We start from the raw sequence: 18,440 nt of genomic DNA, 5'->3' as shown, positions 1-18,440 counted from the left end.
GTGCCTGCTGGACTCCGGGAGCACCGAAAAGCTTCGTTCACCCAGATACGGTAAGGCGCTGCTCCCTCGCGGTCCACCCTGCCAATCAAAGGATCTCCCAAGCCTCCGGATCCCACTCCGTCCCAATCCGAGGCTTTTGTACAGTCACCCTCACGGTCCAGGGCGTAGAATTTAATAACTTCCGCCTCTATGTCCTTCCTAATCTCTGCGCTGCACTCCTGTTGGGCCTGGACTTCCAGTGCAACCTCCAGAGCCTCACCCTCAAATTTGGCGGGCCCTTAACCCCCCTTACCATTTGCGGCCTCGAAACCCTCAAGGTCGGTCCCCCCTCCCTTTTTGCCAATCTAACTGTGGATTGCAAGCCCGTTGCCACCAGGAGCAGACGGTACAGCACCCAGGACAAGACCTTCATCAGGTCCGAAGTCCAGCGGCTGCTTAAGGAGGGTATCATCGAGGCCAGCAACAGCCCCTGGAGAGTCCAAGTGGTATTGGTTAAAACTGGGGAGAAACACAGGATGGTTGTGGACTACAGCCAGACCATCAATCGGTACACGCAGCTCGACGTGTACCCCCTCCCACGCATATCTGATATGGTCAATCAGATTGTGCAGTACCGGGTCTTCTCAACAATTGACCTGAAATCCGCCGACCACCAGCTCCCCATCCGGAAGTCGGACCGGCCATACACGGCCTTCGAGGCGGACGGTCGCCTCTACCACTTCCTTAGGGTCCCTTTCGGTGTCACAAACGGGGTCTCAGTCTTCCAAAGACAGATGGACCGAATGGTCGACCAGTACGGTTTGCGGGCCACCTTTCCGTACTTAGATAATGTCACCATCTGCGGCCATGACCAGCAGGACCACGATGCCAACCTCGATAAATTCCTCCGCACTGCCACTCTTCTCAACCTGACCTACAACAAAGAGAAGTGTGTGTTCAGCACGACCCGGTTAGCCATTCTCGGCTATGTAGTCCAAAACGGACCTCTCGGGCCCGACCCCGACCGCATGCGCCCCCTCATGGAACTTCCCCCCCCTCACTGCCCCAAGGCCCTCGAACGCTACCTGGGGTTCTTTTCCTACTACGCTCAGTGGGTCCCGAACTATGCGGACAAGGCCCGCCCACTCATTCAGTCCACCCAATTGCCCCTTGCGGCCGAGGCACAACATGCTTTTGCCCGCATCAGACCAGACATCGCCAAGGCCGGGATGCGCGCAGTGGACGAGTCACTGCCTTTCCAAGTAGAAAGCGACGCTTCAGACGTCGCCCTTGCCGCCACTCTAAACCAGGCAGGCAGACCCGTGGCATTCTTGAACTCCAGGAGCGTGCAGAAGTCCTCTTCGTCCTCTTGTGCGGAAAAGGGGAGGGGGGGGGTGGTCTGGTGGGGTCAATATTGGTGGCGCGGTGGGGGGGGCGCATTGGTGGGGGGGGGGTGCTGTGTTGGGGTGGAACCTGACGGTGCCAGGTCCCTGAGTGAGACAGATGACTGGCCAGCATCAGCACCGCCACCACTGCCATCGGTGCCACCTCCACCACCGCCAGCACCGACTTTGCCGCCACCGTTACGCCGCTCCCAATGAAGCACCAAAGCACCGGACCGGCTGAACCTTTGACGGACTCCGGACCGTCAACATAGACTTTTCTCTCCCTACCACTGTACATAATTGCACTAATTGTATATAGTTTCACGTCACCCCCGCCGGACTCATTTTTAACAGGGGGTGAATGTGGTGAACTACTGTAATAGGGGATGTAAGGTAGGACCTGCACTACAGGTTCGCCGGTAGCTCCTGCCGGCTGGCTCCGCCCACGGAGAACTGTCTAAATATGCACGACCTCCAGTGCCCTGCCATTTCGCCAGCTGCAGCAGGAGGCCACGCATCTGACTGTAATAAAGCCACGGTTGTACCCAACTTGAGTCTTTGTGCAATTGATCGTGCATCAGTAAATATCATGACCGGTACAGGCTTGGAGGGCCGAAGGGCCTGTTCCTGTGCTGTATTGTTCTTTGTCTCACCAGGGTTTCCAATCTGCACCTTCAAAGATCAAACCTGCAAAATCATCCAAAAGTCGTCCCAACTCAGATGACATCAACAACAGCCAACTTTGCAGGATTTCAATCACATTTCCTGAGGTTCCGTTCTTCTGGTTTCCCAGGTATACCCCCAGCCGCCAAAGCACAACTTCAGCCTTTCAGCTGCCCTGAACAGAACACTCCTGCTTCACAGCAGTACCCTTGCCCCAGTGGCCTGCAGCTTCAACTGCCTTCATGGACCCCCAGCACTTCCTCCGAGCCCACTTCACTAAGCCTGCTCCCTGCGGCCCTTTTCTTCTTTGGAGCCTGTTTCTGTGCTCCTCCCCTTTTAACTGAACTGGGACCTCTCCTCATCCCCTCTCCCTTTGGGATCTCACTGTCCCCTCTCCGTGTCCCCAGCCTGAGATGTTGCCTGCAATGGCACCCTGCCTCTGGTCACATGGCCCAGGTTTGCACACCTATTTTTATTTCTTTATGTGCAGGGCCTGGGCCCAAAGAATGTGCTCTGCAGAACTGAGCATGTGCAGCCTGCTCCCAGTCTGGGTATTGCAAAAACATCGGGAGTCGGAGTTCCTGGCCTCCTGCTCGCCAGTGATGCAAATGTACCTTTCATAACAATAGTTAGCTCCTGAGACACCTTAAATGGCAGAATATTCTTATTGACAAACAGCAACAAAGATTCGCAATGTATTAGAAAGCCTCAAGCTAGAAATCAGCCTTAAGCAGCGTGCTGCAAGATACCTTCCCAGGCCCATATTTGTTCCTTTCTTTATGAACCTAAATCAGACTCTGTAGATAATTGGCTAGACTACAGAGCCATACTGAAGCAGCAATAAGGTTAGCCTCCAGGAAGATCAAAATAATCCCATCAAATGTGCCAATATATTGGGAATTAAATTCAAAATAGAGAAATGCAACATCATGTGAATCAGCAACATTTGATATCCAGCAGGGCCCAATTACAGAGTGCATGATTTCCTCCCATGAAGTTAATCAAGAATAAATTAATATGGAGTGTTCAAAGTGACTTCCAAGGCATCCAAAAAGCTTGTGTTCATGAAACACAACCTTCATTACTCTCCAACTACAGTACAGGAACAGTATCGCGGCTTATTTATTTTTTTGTTTGAAATGTTCTAAAGATTTTAATTTAAAGCGGTTAGCCGTGGCAGGTGAGCACGAAGCTGTGGTATGCTCATCCTGCTCCATGTGGGAAGCTGAGCACATTCCCAGTGCCTGGGACCAGCATGTGTGCAGGAAGTGTGTCCAGCTGCAGCTCCTGGAAGCTCGGGTTTCAGAGCTGGAATGGCAGCTGGAGACACTGTGGAGCATCCACAAGTCTGAAAATATCATAGATAGCATGTTTACAGAGGTAGTCACACTAAAGCTAAAGGGACTTGAGGAAGGAAGGGAATGGGTGACCACCAGCCAGTCCAAGAGAAACAGGCAGGTAGTTCAGGAGTTCCCTGGAGTCCCGCTCTCAGATAATCGGTATTCCATTTTGGAGGCTGATGAGATTCCTCCAGGGCATGCGGACAGAGGCAAGCATCTGACACCACAAGCAGCCTGTCTGTACAGGAGGGGGGAAAGAGAGGAAGAGAAATAGTCACAGGGGATTTGATAGTCAGGGGAACAGATAGGCGCTACTGTGGCTGTCAACGTGACTCCAGGATGGTGCATTGCCTCCCTGGTGCCAGGGTCCGGGATGTCTCTGAATGGCTGCACGGCATCCTGAAGGGGGAGGGTGATAAAGCAGAGGTCATGCTACATATTGGTACCAATGACACAGGTAGAAAGAGGGATGAGGTCTTGCATTAAGAATTCAGGAGCTAGGCAGTAAACTCAAAAAGCAGGACCTCTCGGGTTGTAATCTCTGGATTACTCCCAGTGCTACGTGCCAGCGAGTACAGAAATAGGAGAATACCTATAAATGTGTGGCTTAGGAGTTTGTGCAGGAGGGAGGGTTTCAGATTCCTGGATCACCGCAACCATGTCTGGGGCAGGTGGGACCTGTACAAGTGGGTTGGTCTACATCTAAACGAGAGCGGGACTAACATCCTTGCTGGCGGGTTTGCTAGTGCTATTGGGAGGAGTTGAAACAAATTCAGCACGAGAGGGTACACAGACTGTTAGCAGAATAGGGACACAGTATAAGCAATAAAGTCAGAGGGAGTACAACTGCATTAAGTTTCAAGGGAGTAAGACAAGGCTGGATGGCCTCTACTTTAATGCTAGGAGTATTAGAAGTAAAACGGATGAGTTTAGGGCAAGGATTAATATGTGGAATTGTGATGAAGTTGCCATCACAGAGATCTGATTGAGGGAGGGCAGTATTGGCAGCTCAACATCCCAGGTTATAGAATCTTCAGGCAAGACAGAGGAGGGAATAAAAGAGGAAGAGGCATTACGTTATTAGTTAAGGAATCATCACTGCAATAAGGAGAGATGATATCTTGGGGGTGGTGTCAAATGAAACTTTGTGGCTAGAGCTTAGGAACAACAAATGGGGCAGCCACATTGTGAGGTGTTTATTATAGACTCCCAGATAGTCAGCAGGAAATTGAGGAGCAAATATGTGCACAATTCACGGACGTGTGTGAAAATAATAATAGGGTAATTATATTAGGTGATATCAACTTTCCCAACATTAATTGGGATAGTCATAGTGTTAAGGGCTTAGATGGAGTGGATTTCTTAAAATGTAAAATCTTAAAAGGTCCAGATGGAATCTATCCCAGGTTACTGAGGGAAGTGAGAGAGGAAATAGCTGGGGCCTTCACAGATATCTTTGCAGCTTCCTTGAACACGGGTGAGGTACCGGAGGACTGGAGAATTGCTAATGTTGTCCCCTTGTTTAAGAAGGGTAGCAGGGATTACCAAGGTAATTATAGAGCGGTGAGCTTGACGTCAGTGGTAGGGAAGCTGCTGGACAAGATACTGAGGGATGGGCTCTATTCCCATTTGGAAGAAAATGGGCTTATCAGTGATAGACAACATGGTTTTGTGCAGGGAAGGTCATGTCTTACAAACCTAATAGAATTCTTTGAGGAAGTGACAAAATTGATTGATGAGGGAAGGGCTGTAGATATCATATACATGGACTTCAGTAAGGCATTTGATAAGGTTCCCCATGGTAGGCTGATGGAGAAAGTGAAGTCTCATGGGGTTCAGGGTGTACTAGCTAGATGGATAAAGAACTGGCTGGGCAACAGGAGACAGAGAGTAGTAGTGGAAGACAGTTTCTCAAAATGGAGAACTGTGACCAGTGGTGTTCCACAGGGATCAGTGCTCGGACCACTGTTGTTTGTGATATACATAAATGATCTGGAGGAAGGTATAGGTGGTCTGATTAGCAAGTTTGCAGATGACACTAAGATTGGTGGCGTAGCAGATAGTTAAGGAGACTGTCAGAGAATACAGCAGAATATAGATAGATTGGAGAGTTGGGCGGAGAAATGGCAGATGGAGTTCAATCCGAGCAAATGCGAGGTGATGCATTTTGGAAGATCCAATTCAAGAGCGAACTATACCGTAAATGAAAAAGCCCTGGGGAAAATTGATGGGTGTTCAGGTCCATTGTACCCTGAGGGTGGCAACGCAGGTCGATAGAGTGGTCAAGAAAGCATACGGCATGCTTTCCTTCATTGGAAGGGGTATTGAGTACAAGAGTCGGCAGGTCATGTTACAGTTGTATAAGACCTTGGTTCGGCCACATTTAGAATACTGCGTGCAGTTCTGGTCGCCACATTACCAGAAGGATGTGGATGCTTTAGAGAGGGTGCAGAGGAGGTTCACCAGGATGTTGCCTGGTATGGAGGGTGCTAGCTATGAAGAGAGGTCGAGTAGATTAGGATTATTTTCATTTGAAAGACGGAGATTGAGGGGGGACCTCATTGAAGTTTACAGAATCATGAGAGGTATAGACAGGGTAGATAGCAAGAAGCTTTTTCCCAGAGTGGGGGACTCAATTACTAGGGGTCACGAGTTCAAGGTGAGAGGGGAAAAGTTTAAGGGAGATATGCGTGGAAAGTTCTTTACGCAGAGGGTGGTGGGTGCCTGGAACGCATTGCCGGCGGAGGTGGTAGAGGCGGGCATGATCGCGTCATTTAAGATGTATCTGGACGGATACATGAATGGGCAGGGAGCAGAGGGATACAGATCCTTCGGAAATAAGTGACAGTTTTAGATATAGGATCTGGATCGGCGCAGGCTTGGAGGGTCGAAGGGCCTGTTCCTGTGCTGTCATTTTTCTTTGTTCTCTTTGTTCTTTGTATAGAGGAAAACATTTTAGATCAATATATAGAAGGTCCAACAAGGAATGGTGCAGTGCTGGACCTAATTCTGGTGAATGGAGCCCGGACAGGCGGTGGGGTGATCGTGGGGAGCATTTTAGTGATAGCGACCACAACATTGTACAATTTAAATTTGTCATTGTGAAAGAAATAGGCAAGTTGCAAAATACTTTAAGGGGCATCTTGACAAATACATGAATAGGATGGGAATAGAGGGATACGGACCCAGGAAGTGTAGAAGATTGTAGTTTAGTCGGGCAGCATGGTCGGCATGGGCTTGGAGGGCCGAAGGGCCTGTTCCTGTGCTGTACGTTTCTTTGTTCTTTGTACATTTTGGATTGGAGAAGAGTGTATTTTAGTAAAATAAGGCAGGATCTGGGCAAGGTAGACTGGGAACAGCTACTTGTGGAGAACTCAACAAAGGAGCAGTGGGGTCATTCAGAAAGGAAATGGAAGGGTACAGGCCCAACATATTCCCTCGAGGGTGATAGGAAGGAGTAACAAGACCAGAGAACCATGGATGACCAGAGATATTCAGGATGCGATGAGAAGGAAAATAGAGGCATTTAGCAAGGAGAAGGGGAGCAAATCAGTGGAGGCATTTGTGAAGTACAGACAGTGCAGGGTGGAGCTTAACCAATTAGCAGAGCGAAGAGGGGATATGAGAATCCTCTGGCTTGTAAAAGAAGGGCAAGTCCCGAGATATTCTATAAGTATATCCATGGGACGAGGATAACCAGATGTAGCGATCTGGGATGGCCACTTACAAACAGGAACAGGGAAGGTCGCAAAGCATTGAGTGGGAAAAATGGACAATGCGAGGTTCAGGCAGGCTCAGAGCCTGAATGTATATTTGCGAGTGAGGAATCCAGACGGTATCGAAACCCCGAACAATTAGCATTTGATGGCCCATCTCCGCCTGACAAAGGACTGGTACTTGAGCGACCGGTACCGTCCCAGACATTTCGGCACCACTCCCTGTGCTAGGGAAGCATAAACAACAGGGGCAATGACCGCTTGGGACACGCCCAGCCATCCAGGCACCCGCACATTTATTGGTTTGAATCGAATGCAATGATCAGGAATCACCCAATTAGTGGGGTCCAAACTGAAGGACCGCCCAAAAGAGCGCGAAAACCCCCAAGAATAAAAAGAGAGACCACCATGTGTTCGGCCTCTTTTGGACCTGTCGCCCCGGCAACGACCATCTCCAATCATAGCACCACCAGAAGCAAGTCCAAGTTCAACGCCCGCTACTAGGCGGATGAGCCCAGCTGAGCAGCAGTTACTTCTCCAGACTCGATAGATCCAGAATCGGACAGCGGCCACTGTTCCTCTGACCTAAGCCGGGTGCCTGAAGTTAAGTACAGGTTGTCTTAGTCGATAGGTGTAGTTAACTAGTAGTGTTTATGTTGCATGACTAATTGCGTGTAAATAAAGTACCCTTGACCTTGAACTAATTAACCGGTGTTTGGCTCTTTGATCGATAGCCGGTTGAACCTTGTGGTGGTATCATTTGATACTTGGCGACTCTGAGCATTAGAATATTGATATCCAAAGGAAGGAGGGAAACCTCACTGACTGCCATATTTACAGTAGGTAAAAAAGGCAACACAGGGAAAGATAGGGGCCCATTAGGGACCAAGGGGGAAATCTGGGGTGGACCAGAGAACATCGGTAGGGTGTTGAATGAATATTTCACATCTGTCTTCACTCAAGAGAATGAGGATGTAGGTATGTAACTCAGGGACAGAGATACAAGGTTCTTGAGCCAATAGACTAGGGAGTTACAACGTATTGGAGGTGTTGGCTTAAAAGTGGAGAAATCTCGAGGTCCGGATGAATTGTATCCCAGGCTGCTCTGGGAGGTGAGGGAGGAGCTTGCCAGGGCTTTGACCCAAATTTTTAATCCCTCTCTGGCCGCGGGGGAGAACAGCTAATGTGGTCCCACTATTTAAAAAGGGCTGTAGGGTTAAGCCAGGGAACTACAGGCCAGTGAGTCTCACGTCAGTGGCTGGGGAAACGTCCGTCGTGGTCACCCTAATTTGAAGGTGGTTTGTGGAGGGGCTGTTGTCAAGTGACACTTAAACCCGAAACACTTCTTCAGTGTTTCCCTCCCTACCCCCTCCTCTAACCAAAAAAAACCAACCGCTGTAAAGATCAAGAGGAAGGCTCGAGGGCAGGTAGAAGTTGAAAGAAGTTGAACCGTGACGTCACAGCCTGCAGGTAAGGGATTGGCTGGTGACTGGTAAGTAGTTTTTCTTCTATTTTCCCTCAGGTGTTATCGTGCGGGGTGCAGAGGCTGCTGAGTGAGTGCTTGCTGAGAAGGGGGTGAATAACAGGTAAGCTCTTTCTTTCTTTTTCCTTTTTTTATCTAGAGGGGATGGCAGGGAAGGCAGTGCAATGTTCCTCCTGCAGAATGTTTGAGGTGAGGGACGCCGTCAGTGTCCCTGCTGATTTCATCTGTGGGAAGTGCACCCATCTCCAGCTCCTCAGAAACCGCGTTAGGGAACTGGAGCTGGAGCTGGATGAACTTCGGATCATTCGGGAGGCAGAGGTGGTCATAGATAGAAGCTTCAGGGATGTATTTATTCCGAAGAATAAAGACAGATGGGTGACGGTGAGAGGGGCTGGGAGGAAGCAGTCAGTACAGGGATCCCCTGTGGTCGTTCCCCTTAGTAACAAGCATACCGCTTTGGATACTGTTGGGGGGGGGGGGACTTACCAGGGGTAAGCCATGGGGTACAGGTCTCTGGCACAGAGTCTGTCCCTGTTGCTCAGAAGGGAAGGGGGGGAGAGAAGTAGAGCATTAGTCATTGGACACTCCATAGTTAGGGGGATAGATAGGAGATTCTGTGGGAACGAGAGAGACTCACGGTTGGTGTGTTGCCTCCCAGGTGCCAGGGTGCGTGATGTCTCGGATCGTGTTTTCAGGATCCTTAAGGGGGAGGGGGAGCAGCCCCAAGTCGTGGTCCACATAGGGACCAACGACATAGGTAGGAAAAGGGATAGGGATGTAAGGCAGGAATTCAGGGAGCTAGGGTGGAAACTTAGATCTTGCACAAACAGTTATTATCTCTGGGTTGTTCCCGTGCCACGTGCTAGCGAGACGAGGAATAGAGAGAGAGGAGTTGAACACGTGGCTACAGGGATGGTGCAGGAGGGAGGGTTTCAGATTTCTGGATAATTGGGGCTTATTCTGGGGGCGGTGGGACCTCTACAAATGGGATGGTCTACACCTGGACCAGAGGGGTACCAATATCCTGGGGGGGGAAATTTGCTAATGCTCTTCGGGAGGGTTTAAACTAGTTCAGCAGGGGCTTGGGAACCTGAGTTGTAGCTCCAGTATACAGGAGGTTGAGAGTAGTGAGGTCATGAGTAAGGTTTTAAAGTTGCAGGAGTGTACCGGCAGGCAGGAAGGTGGTTTAAAGTGTGTCTTCTTCAATGCCAGGAGCATCCGGAATAAGGTGGGTGAACTTGTGGCATGGGTTGGTACCTGGGACTTCGATGTTATGGCCATTTCGGAGAATGGCCGTTGGCCGCCGTGAATCCCGCCCCCGCCGGTTGCCGAAGTCTCCGGTACCGGAGATTGGGCGGGGGCGGGAATCGGGCCGTGCCGGTTGGCGGGACCCCACGCTCAATTCTCCGGCCCGGATGGGCCGAAGTCCAGCCGAGAAATTGCCAGTCCCGCCGACGTAAATTAAAGTAGGTATTTACCGGCGGGACAAGGCGGCGTGGGCGGGCTCCGGGGTCCTGGGGGGGGCGCGGGGCGATCTGACGCCGGGGGGTGCCCCCACGGTGGCCTGGCCCGCGATCGGGGCCCACCGATCCGCGGGTGGGCCTGTACCGTGGGGGCACTCTTTCCCTTCCGCCTCCGCAACGGCCTCCACCATGGCTGAGGCAGAAGAGACTCTCCCCACTGCGCATGCGCGGGAAACTGTCAGCGGCCGCTGACGCTCCCGCGCATGCGCCGCCCGGGGATGTCATTTCCACGCCAGCTGGCGGGGCAACAAATGCCGTTTCCGCCAGATGGGGGGGCGGAAATCCCTCCGGCGCCGGCCTAGCCCCTCAATGTCGGGGCTCGGCCCCCAAAGATGCGAAGCATTCCGCACCTTTGGGGTGGCGCGATGCCCGTCTGATTGGCGCCGTTTTGGGAGCCAGTCGGCGGACATCGCGCCGTTGGGGGAGAATTTCGCCCCTGGATAGAGCAGGGACAGGAATGGTTGTTGCAGGTGCCGGGGTTTAGATATTTCAGTAAGCTCAGGGAAGGTGGTAAAAGAGGGGGAGGAGTGGCATTGTTAGTCAAGGACAGTATTACGGTGGTAGAAAGGACGTTTGATGAGGACTCGTCTACTGAGGTAGTATGGGCTGAGGTTAGAAACAGGAAAGGAGCGGTCACCCTGTTAGGATTTTCTATAGGCCTCCGAAAAGTTCCAGAGATGTAGAGGAAAGGTTTGTAAAGATGATTCTGGATAGGAGCGAAAGCAACAGGGTAGTTGTTATGGGGGACTTTAACTTTCCAAATATTGACTGGAAACGCGAGGGTTTCCTGACACAGTATGTAGATAGGCCAACGAGAGGCGAGGCCATATTGGATTTGGTACTGGGTAATGAACCAGGACAGGTGTTAGATTTGGAGGTAGGTGAGTACTTTGGTGATAGTGACCACAATTCGATTACGTTTACTTTAGTGATGGAAAGGAATAGGTATATACCGCAGGGCAAGAGTTATATCTGGGGGAAAGGCAATTATGATGCGATGAGGCAAGACTTAGGATGCATCGGATGGAGAGGAAAACTGCAGGGGATGGGCACAATGGTAATGTGGAGCTTGTTCAAAGAACAGGTACTGCATGTCCTTGATAAGGGCAGCACGGTAGCATTGTGGATAGCACAATTGCTTCACAGCTCCAGGGTCCCAGGTTCGATTCCGGCTTGGGTCACTGTCTGTGCGGAGTCTGCACATCCTCCCCGTGTGTGCGTGGGTTTCCTCCGGGTGCTCCGGTTTCCTCCCACAGCCCAAAGATGTGCAGGTTAGGTGGATTGGCCATGATAAATTGCCCTTGGTGTCCAAAATTGCCCTTAGTGTTGGGTGGGGTTACTGGGTTATGGGGATAGGGTGGACGTGTTGACCTTGGGTAGGGTGCTCTTTCCAAGAGCTGGTGCAGACTCGATGGGCCGAATGGCCTCCTTCTGCACTGTAAATTCTATGTAAGTATGTACCTGTCAGGCAGGGAGGAAGTGGTCGATCAAGGGAACCATGGTTTACTAAAGCAGTCGAAAAACTTGTCAAGAGGAAGAAGGAGGCTTATGTAAAGATGAGACATGAAGGTTCAGTTAGGGCACTTGAGAGTTACAAGTTAGCTAGGAAGGACCTAAAGAGAGAGCTCAGAAGAGCCAGGAGGGGACATGAGAAGTATTTGGCTGGTAGGATCAAGGATAACCCTAAAGCTTTCTATAGATTATCATAGAATTTACAGTGCAGAAGGAGGCCATTCGGCCCATCGAGTCTGCACCGGCTCTTGGAAAGAGCACCCGACCCAAGGTCAACACCTCCACCCTATCCCCATAACCCAGTAACCCCACCCGACACTAAGGGCAATTTTGGACACTAAGGGCAATTTATCATGGCCAATCCACCTAACCTGCACATCTTTGGACTGTGGGAGGAAACCAGAGCACCCGGAGGAAACTCACGCACACACGGGGAGGATGTGCAGACTCCGCACAGACAGTGGCCCAAGCTGGAATCGAACCTGGGACCCTGGAGCTGTGAAGCAATTGTGCTATCCACAATGCTACCGTGCTGCCCTATATGTCAGGAATAAAAGAATGACTAGGGTAAGAGTAGGGCCAGTCAAGGACAGTAGTGGGAAGTTGTGCGTGGAGTCCGAGGAGATAGGAAAGGTGCTGAATGAATGTTTTTCGTCAGTATTCACACAGGAAAAAGACAATGTTGTCGAGGAGAATACTGAGATTCAGGCTACTAGACTAGAAGGGCTTGAGGTTCATAAGGAGGAGGTGTTAGCAATTCTGGAAAGTGTGAAAATAGATAAGTCCCCTGGGCCGGATGGGATTTATCCTAGGATTCTCTGGGAAGCTAGGGAGGAGATTGTTGAGCCTTTGGCTTTGATCTTTAAGTCATCTTTGTCTACAGGAATAGTGCCAGAAGACTGGAGGATAGGAAATGTTGTCCCCTTGTTCAAGAAGGGGAGTAGAGACAACCCCTATAGACCAGTGAGCCTTACTTCTGTTTTGGGCAAGGTCTTGGAAAGGTTTATAAGAGATAGGATGTATAATCATCTGGAAAGGAATAATTTGATTAGAGATAGTCAACACGGTTTTGTGAAGGGTAGGTCGTGCCTCACAAACCTTATTGAGTTCTTTGAGAAGGTGACCAAACAGGTGGATGAGGGTAAAGCAGTTGATGTGGTGTATATGGATTTCAGTAAAGTGTTTGATAAGGTTCCCCACGGTAGGCTATTGCAGAAAATACGGAGGCTGGGGACTGAGGGTGATTTAGCAGTTTGGATCAGAAATTGGCTGGCTGGAAGAAGATAAAGGGTGGTGATTGATGGGAGATGTTCAGACTGGAGTCCAGTTACTAGTGGTGTACCACAAGGATATGTTTTGGGGCCACTGCTGTTTGTCATTTTTATAAATGACCTGGAGGAGGGCGTAGAAGGATGGGTGAGTAAATTTGCAGATGACACTAAAGTCGGTGGAGTTGTGGACAGTGCGGAAGGATGTTACAAGTTATAGAGGGACTCAGATAAGCTGCAGCGCTGGGCTGAGAGGTGGCAAATGGTGTTTAATGCAGAAAAGTGTGAGGTGATTCATTTTGGAAGGAATAACAGGAAGACAGAGTACTGGGCTAATGGTAAGATTCTTGGCAGTGTGGATGAGCAGAGAGATCTCGGTGTCCATGTACATAGATCCCTGAAAGTTGCCACCCAGGTTGAGAGGGTTGTTAAGAAGGCGTACGGTGTGTTAGCTTTTATTGGTAGAGGGATTGAGTTTCGGAGCCATGAGGTCATGTTGCAGCTGTAAAAAACTCTGGTGCGGCCGCATTTGGAGTATTGCGTGCAATTCTGGTCGCCGCATTATAGGCAGGATGTGGAAGCATTGGAAAGGGTGCAGAGGAGATTTACCAGAATGTTGCCTGGTGTGGAGGGAAGATCTTATGAGGAAAGGCTGAGGGACTTGAGGCTGGTTTCAATAGAGAGAAGGTTAAGAGGTGACTTAATTAAGGCATACAAGATGATCAGAGGATTGGATAGGGTGGACAGTGAGAGCCTTTTTCCTCGGATGGTGATGTCCAGCACGAGGGGACATACCTTTAAATTGAGGGGAGATAGATAGAGGACAGATGTCAGAGGTAGGTTCTTTACTCAGAGAGTAGTAAGGGCCTGGAATGCCCTGCCTGCACAGTAGTGGACTCGCCAACACTAAGGGCATTCAAATGGTCATTGGGGAGGGGGGGAGGGAGGGGAGGGGAGGGGGAGTCTCTGAACTCTTCCTCAAAAGGCAGTGAAAGCACAATCTGAATATTGTTACGGCAGAGGTAAACCTCATTGATGAACAAGAGGGGGGGGGGGGTCTGGTGGTAGGTGGGAGGTTACACTCAGATCAATAATGACCTTACTGAATAGCGGAACAGGTTGGCAGGGCCGAATGGCCTGCTGCTAACTGTTGTGTCTGCTCCTTAACACCCCGTCTGTAAACAGCCAACATTCTTCCTTTCCTCTCCAGCAACAATCTTCCACAAACCTTCGTCTGCAGGTTCCCACAAGGATGTGTTGGAGGGGGAGCTGTGAAAGGGTTGAGTGTAACATGGACTGCACTGTGAACACTGCCTGCCCACTTTCAGGTCCAGTGCACAGGCAGCCCCCACGCTCCACTTCAGGCACATTGGGCAGATCGAAGGTCACAAACTTGGGGAAGCGACTGGAGCGAAATCTAGCCGATGTCTCACCACAAATGGACAGCAATCGCTTCCAGGTGCACATCTTTCAATCGGAATATCAGATGATGAACGAGAAGAATGTTTTTTTTTCTGGCAAATAAAGCGCTCAGATCGTGGGAAGGTTCTGCACAAACTCCGCGAAACTGTTCATCACCAATTTACTGGATTCAAATGGAGGAGGAGAAATAAAACGCAGTTTACCTTCTGGGTAAATGTCCACCGCCCAGGTTAAAGCTGCCGTTTAACTTCCATCCCGACCACCTGGCAGGTTACACAGTAACTCCTGCCCACACTCTGAGCTGCTGGGAATGATACTCTCCTCCTCCCGGAGCACACCGCCCATCCCCCTTCACCTGCCACACTTCCTTACACAATGTTCACTGCTGAACTGCAGAAACACAGTTCACAACTATCACCTTTATTACAGCTGGTTAGACAATTAAACCGATTTTGGACCAGCATTCTAACCTCACGAGGGAACAAGACACTGGCCCTGGTGATTACACAGAAACATACAGAGAAACTAGAAGCAGGAGGAGGCCATTCGGCCCTTCGAGCCTGCTCCACCATTCATTCTGATCATGGCTGATCATCAAGTTCAATACGCTGATCCCCCCCCCCCCCCCCACATATCCCCCGATCCCTTTAGCCCCCAGAGCTAATTCCTTCTTGAAATTTCACCACGTTTTGGCTTCAACTACTTTCTGTGGGAGTGAATTCCACAGATTCACCGCCCACTGGGTGAAGAAATTTCTCCTCATCTCAGTCCTAAAAGGTTTACCCCTTATCCTCAAACTATGACCCCTATTTCTGGACCCCCCCCCCCCCCCCCCACCATCAGGAACATTCTTTATGAATCTACCCTGTCTAATCCTGTTATAATTTTGTATGTTTCTATGAGATCCTCTCTCACTCTTCGAAACTCCAATGAATATAATCCTAACCGACTCAGTCTCTCCTCATATGACAGTCCCGCCATCCCAGGAATCAGTCTGGTAAACCTTCGCTGCGCTCCCTCGAGAGCAAGAACATCCTTCCTCAGGTAAGGACACCAAAACTGCCCACAACACTCCAGGTGTGGCCTCACCAATGCCCTGTACAATTGCAGTAAAACATTTCTATTCCTATACTCAAATCCTCTCGTTATGAAGGCCAACATACCATTTGCCTTCTTTCCTGCCGGCTGTACCTGCACGCTTACTTTCAGTGACTGATGCACGAGGACACCAAGGTTTCGCTGAGTATCCGCCTCTCTCAATTTACACCCATTCAAATAATAATCTGCCTTTCTATTTTTGCAACCAAAGCGGATAAACTCACATTTATCCACAACTGCATCTGCCATGCATGTGACCACTCCCTCAGACTGTCCAAATCCTGCTGAAGCATCTCTGCATCCTCCTCACAGCTCACCCTCCCACCCAACTTTGTATCATCTGCAATTTTGGAGACAATGTGTTGTGTATTGTGTGTACTGTGTGTTTAGTATTGTATTGTGTTTATTGTGTTTAGTGTCTGATGTTTAGTGAGGTTAATGTATTTAGTATTTGTTGTGTATTGTGTTTATTGTGTGTGTGGTGAGTTTCGTGTATTTAGTGAGTTTAGTGTATTTCGTATCTTTAGTGTATTTAGTGAGTTTAGAGAGTTAAGTGTATTTAGTGAGTTTAGTGTATTTAGTGTATTTCATGAGTTTATTGTGAGTTTCGTGTATTTAGTGAGTTTAGTGTATTATGTGAGGGTTTAGTATATTTAGTAAGTTTCAGGAGTGTATTGTGAGTTTAGTGAGGGTTTAGTGTGTGGGGTGGGGTTTGTGTTTAGGGTGTGGGGTGTGTGTTGAGGGTGTGAGGTGTGGGTTTAGGGTGTGAGGTGTGGGTTTAGGGTGTGGGTTTAGGGTGTGGGGAGTGTGTTGAGGGTGTAGGGTGTAAGTTTAAGGTGTGGGTTTAGGATGTGGGGTGTGGGTTTAGGGTGTGGGGTGTGGGTTTAGGATGTGGATTTAGGGTGTGAGGTGTGGGTTTAGGGTGTGGGGTGTGTGTTTAGGGGAAGGGGTGTGAGTTTAGGGTGTGGGTTTAGGGTGTGGGTTTAGGGTGTGGGGTGTGGGTTTAGGGTGTGGGTTTAGGGTGTGGGGTGTGTGTTGAGGGTGTGGGTTTATGGTGTGGGGTGTGGGTTTAGGGTGAGGGTGTGGGGTGTGGGTTTAGGGTGTGAGTTTAGGGTGTGGGTTTAGGGTGTAGGGTGTGGATTTAGGGGAAGGGGTGTGGGTTTAGGGTGTGGGTTTAGGTTATGGGGTGTGGGTTTAGGGTGTGGGGTGTGTGTTTAGAGTGTAGGATGTGTTTTTAGGGTGTAAGGTGTGGGTTTAGGGTGTGGGGTGTATGTTGAGGGTGTGGGTTTGGGGTGTGGGGTGTGTGTTGAGGGTGTGGGTTTGGGGTGTGGTTGTGTGTTTAGGGTGTGGGGTGTGTGTTGAGGGTGTGGGTTTAGGGTGTGGGGTGTGGGTTTAGGGTGTGGGGTGTGGGTTTAGGGTGTGGGGTGTGGGTTTAGGGTGTGGGGTGTGGGTTTTCAGGGGTGTGTTGTGTCGGGTTTAGTGGTGTGGGGTGTGGGGTTTAGGGGTGCTGTGTGGGGATTAAGGGGTATATTGTGTGGTATTTAGGGCGTGTTGTGTGGGGTTTAGGGGGTGCTGTGTGGGGTTTAGGGGGTGTTGTGTAGGGTTTTGGGTGTGTATTGTGTGGGGTTTAGTGGGTGCTGTGCGGGGTTTAGGGGGTGTATTGTGTGTGGTTTAGGTGGTGTATTGTGTGGGATTTTGGGGGTTGTTGTGTGGGGTTTAGGGGTGTATTTTGTGGGGTTTAGGGGGTGTTGTGTGGGGTTTAGGGGGTGTATTATGTGGGATTTAGGGGGTGTATTGTGTGGCATTAAGGGGGTGTTGTGTGGGGTTTAGGGGGTGTATTGTGTGGAGTTTAGGATGTGCTGTGTGGTGTTAAGGGGTTGTATTATGTGGGGTTTAGGGGGTGTATTGTGTGGGGTTTAGGGTGTGTTTTGTGTGGCGTTAAGGGGGTGTAGTGTGTGGGGTTTAGGGGGTGTAGTATGTGAGGTTTAGAGGGTGTATTGTGTGGGGTTTATGGGGTGTAGTGTGTGGGGTATAGGGGGTGCATTGTGTGGGGTTTAGGGGGTGTATCGTGTGGGGCTTCGGGGATGCATTGTGTGTGGTTTAGGGGGGTGTTGTGCGGGGTTTAGGGTGTGTATTGTGTGGGGTTTAGGGGGTGTGTTGTGTGGGGTTTAGGGGGTGTATTGTGTGGGTTTTGGGGGGTTTAGGGTGTGTATTGTGTGGGGTTTAGGGGGTGTGTTGTGTCGGGTTTAGGGGGTGTTGTGTGGGGTTTTGAGGGTTTAGGGGTGTATTGAGTGGGGTTTAGGGGGTGTATTATGTGGGGTTTAGGGGTGTGTTGTGTGGGGTTTAGGGGTGTATTGAGTGGGGTTTAGGGGGTGTATTGTGTGGAGTTTAGGGTGTGTTTTGTGTGGCGTTAAGGGGGTGTATTGTGTGGGGTTTAGGGGGTGTATTGTGTGGGGCTTAGGGGGTGCATTGTGTGGGGTTTAGGGGGTGTTGTGTGGGGTTTATGGGGTGTAGTGTGTGGGGTTTAGGGGTGTATCGTGTGGGGTTTGGGGATGCATTGTGTGTGGTTTAGGGGGGTGTTGTGTGGGGTTTAGGGTGTGTATTGTGTGGGGTTTAGGGGGTATGTTGTGTGGGGTTTAGGGGGTGTATTGTGTGGGTTTTGGGGGGTTTAGGGGGTGTATTGTGTGGGGTTTAGGGGGTGTATTGTGTGGGGTTTAGGGGGTGTGTTGTGTCGGGTTTAGGGGGTGTTGTGTGGGGTTTTGGGGGTTTAGGGGTGTATTGAGTGGGGTTTAGGGGGTGTATTGTGTGGGGTTTAGGGGGTGTGTTGTGTCGGGTTTAGGGGGTGTTGTGTGGGGTTTTGGGGGTTTAGGGGTGTATTGAGTGGGGTTTAGGGGGTGTATTGTGTGGGGTTTAGGGGGTGCATTGTGTGGGGTTTAGGGGTGTATCGTGTGGGGCTTTGGGGATGCATTGTGTGTGGTTTAGGGGGGTGTTGTGTGGGGTTTAGGGTGTGTATTGTGTGGGGTTTAGGGGGGTGTTGTGTGGGGTTTAGGG

At 50.2% G+C, this 18,440-nt stretch overlaps 1 protein-coding gene across 3 annotated transcripts in view; it reads right to left on the bottom strand.

Annotated features, from left to right (window-relative positions):
- Positions 1–14,612, bottom strand: part of tmc5 (transmembrane channel like 5) — a 266,568-nt gene extending 251,956 nt beyond the window's left edge. For all 3 annotated transcript variants that reach the window (XM_072481874.1, XM_072481877.1, XM_072481878.1), the window contains exon 1: positions 14,495–14,612. The gene's annotated coding sequence lies outside the window, so the exon portion shown is untranslated. The remainder of the gene's footprint in view (positions 1–14,494) is intronic.
- Positions 14,613–18,440: the final 3,828 nt, after the last annotated feature.

This window comes from Scyliorhinus torazame, chromosome 17 (genome assembly GCF_047496885.1).
Source record: "Scyliorhinus torazame isolate Kashiwa2021f chromosome 17, sScyTor2.1, whole genome shotgun sequence".
NCBI classification, from domain to species: Eukaryota; Metazoa; Chordata; class Chondrichthyes; order Carcharhiniformes; family Scyliorhinidae; genus Scyliorhinus; species Scyliorhinus torazame.
This window is presented reverse-complemented; position numbering and strand designations above follow the sequence as displayed.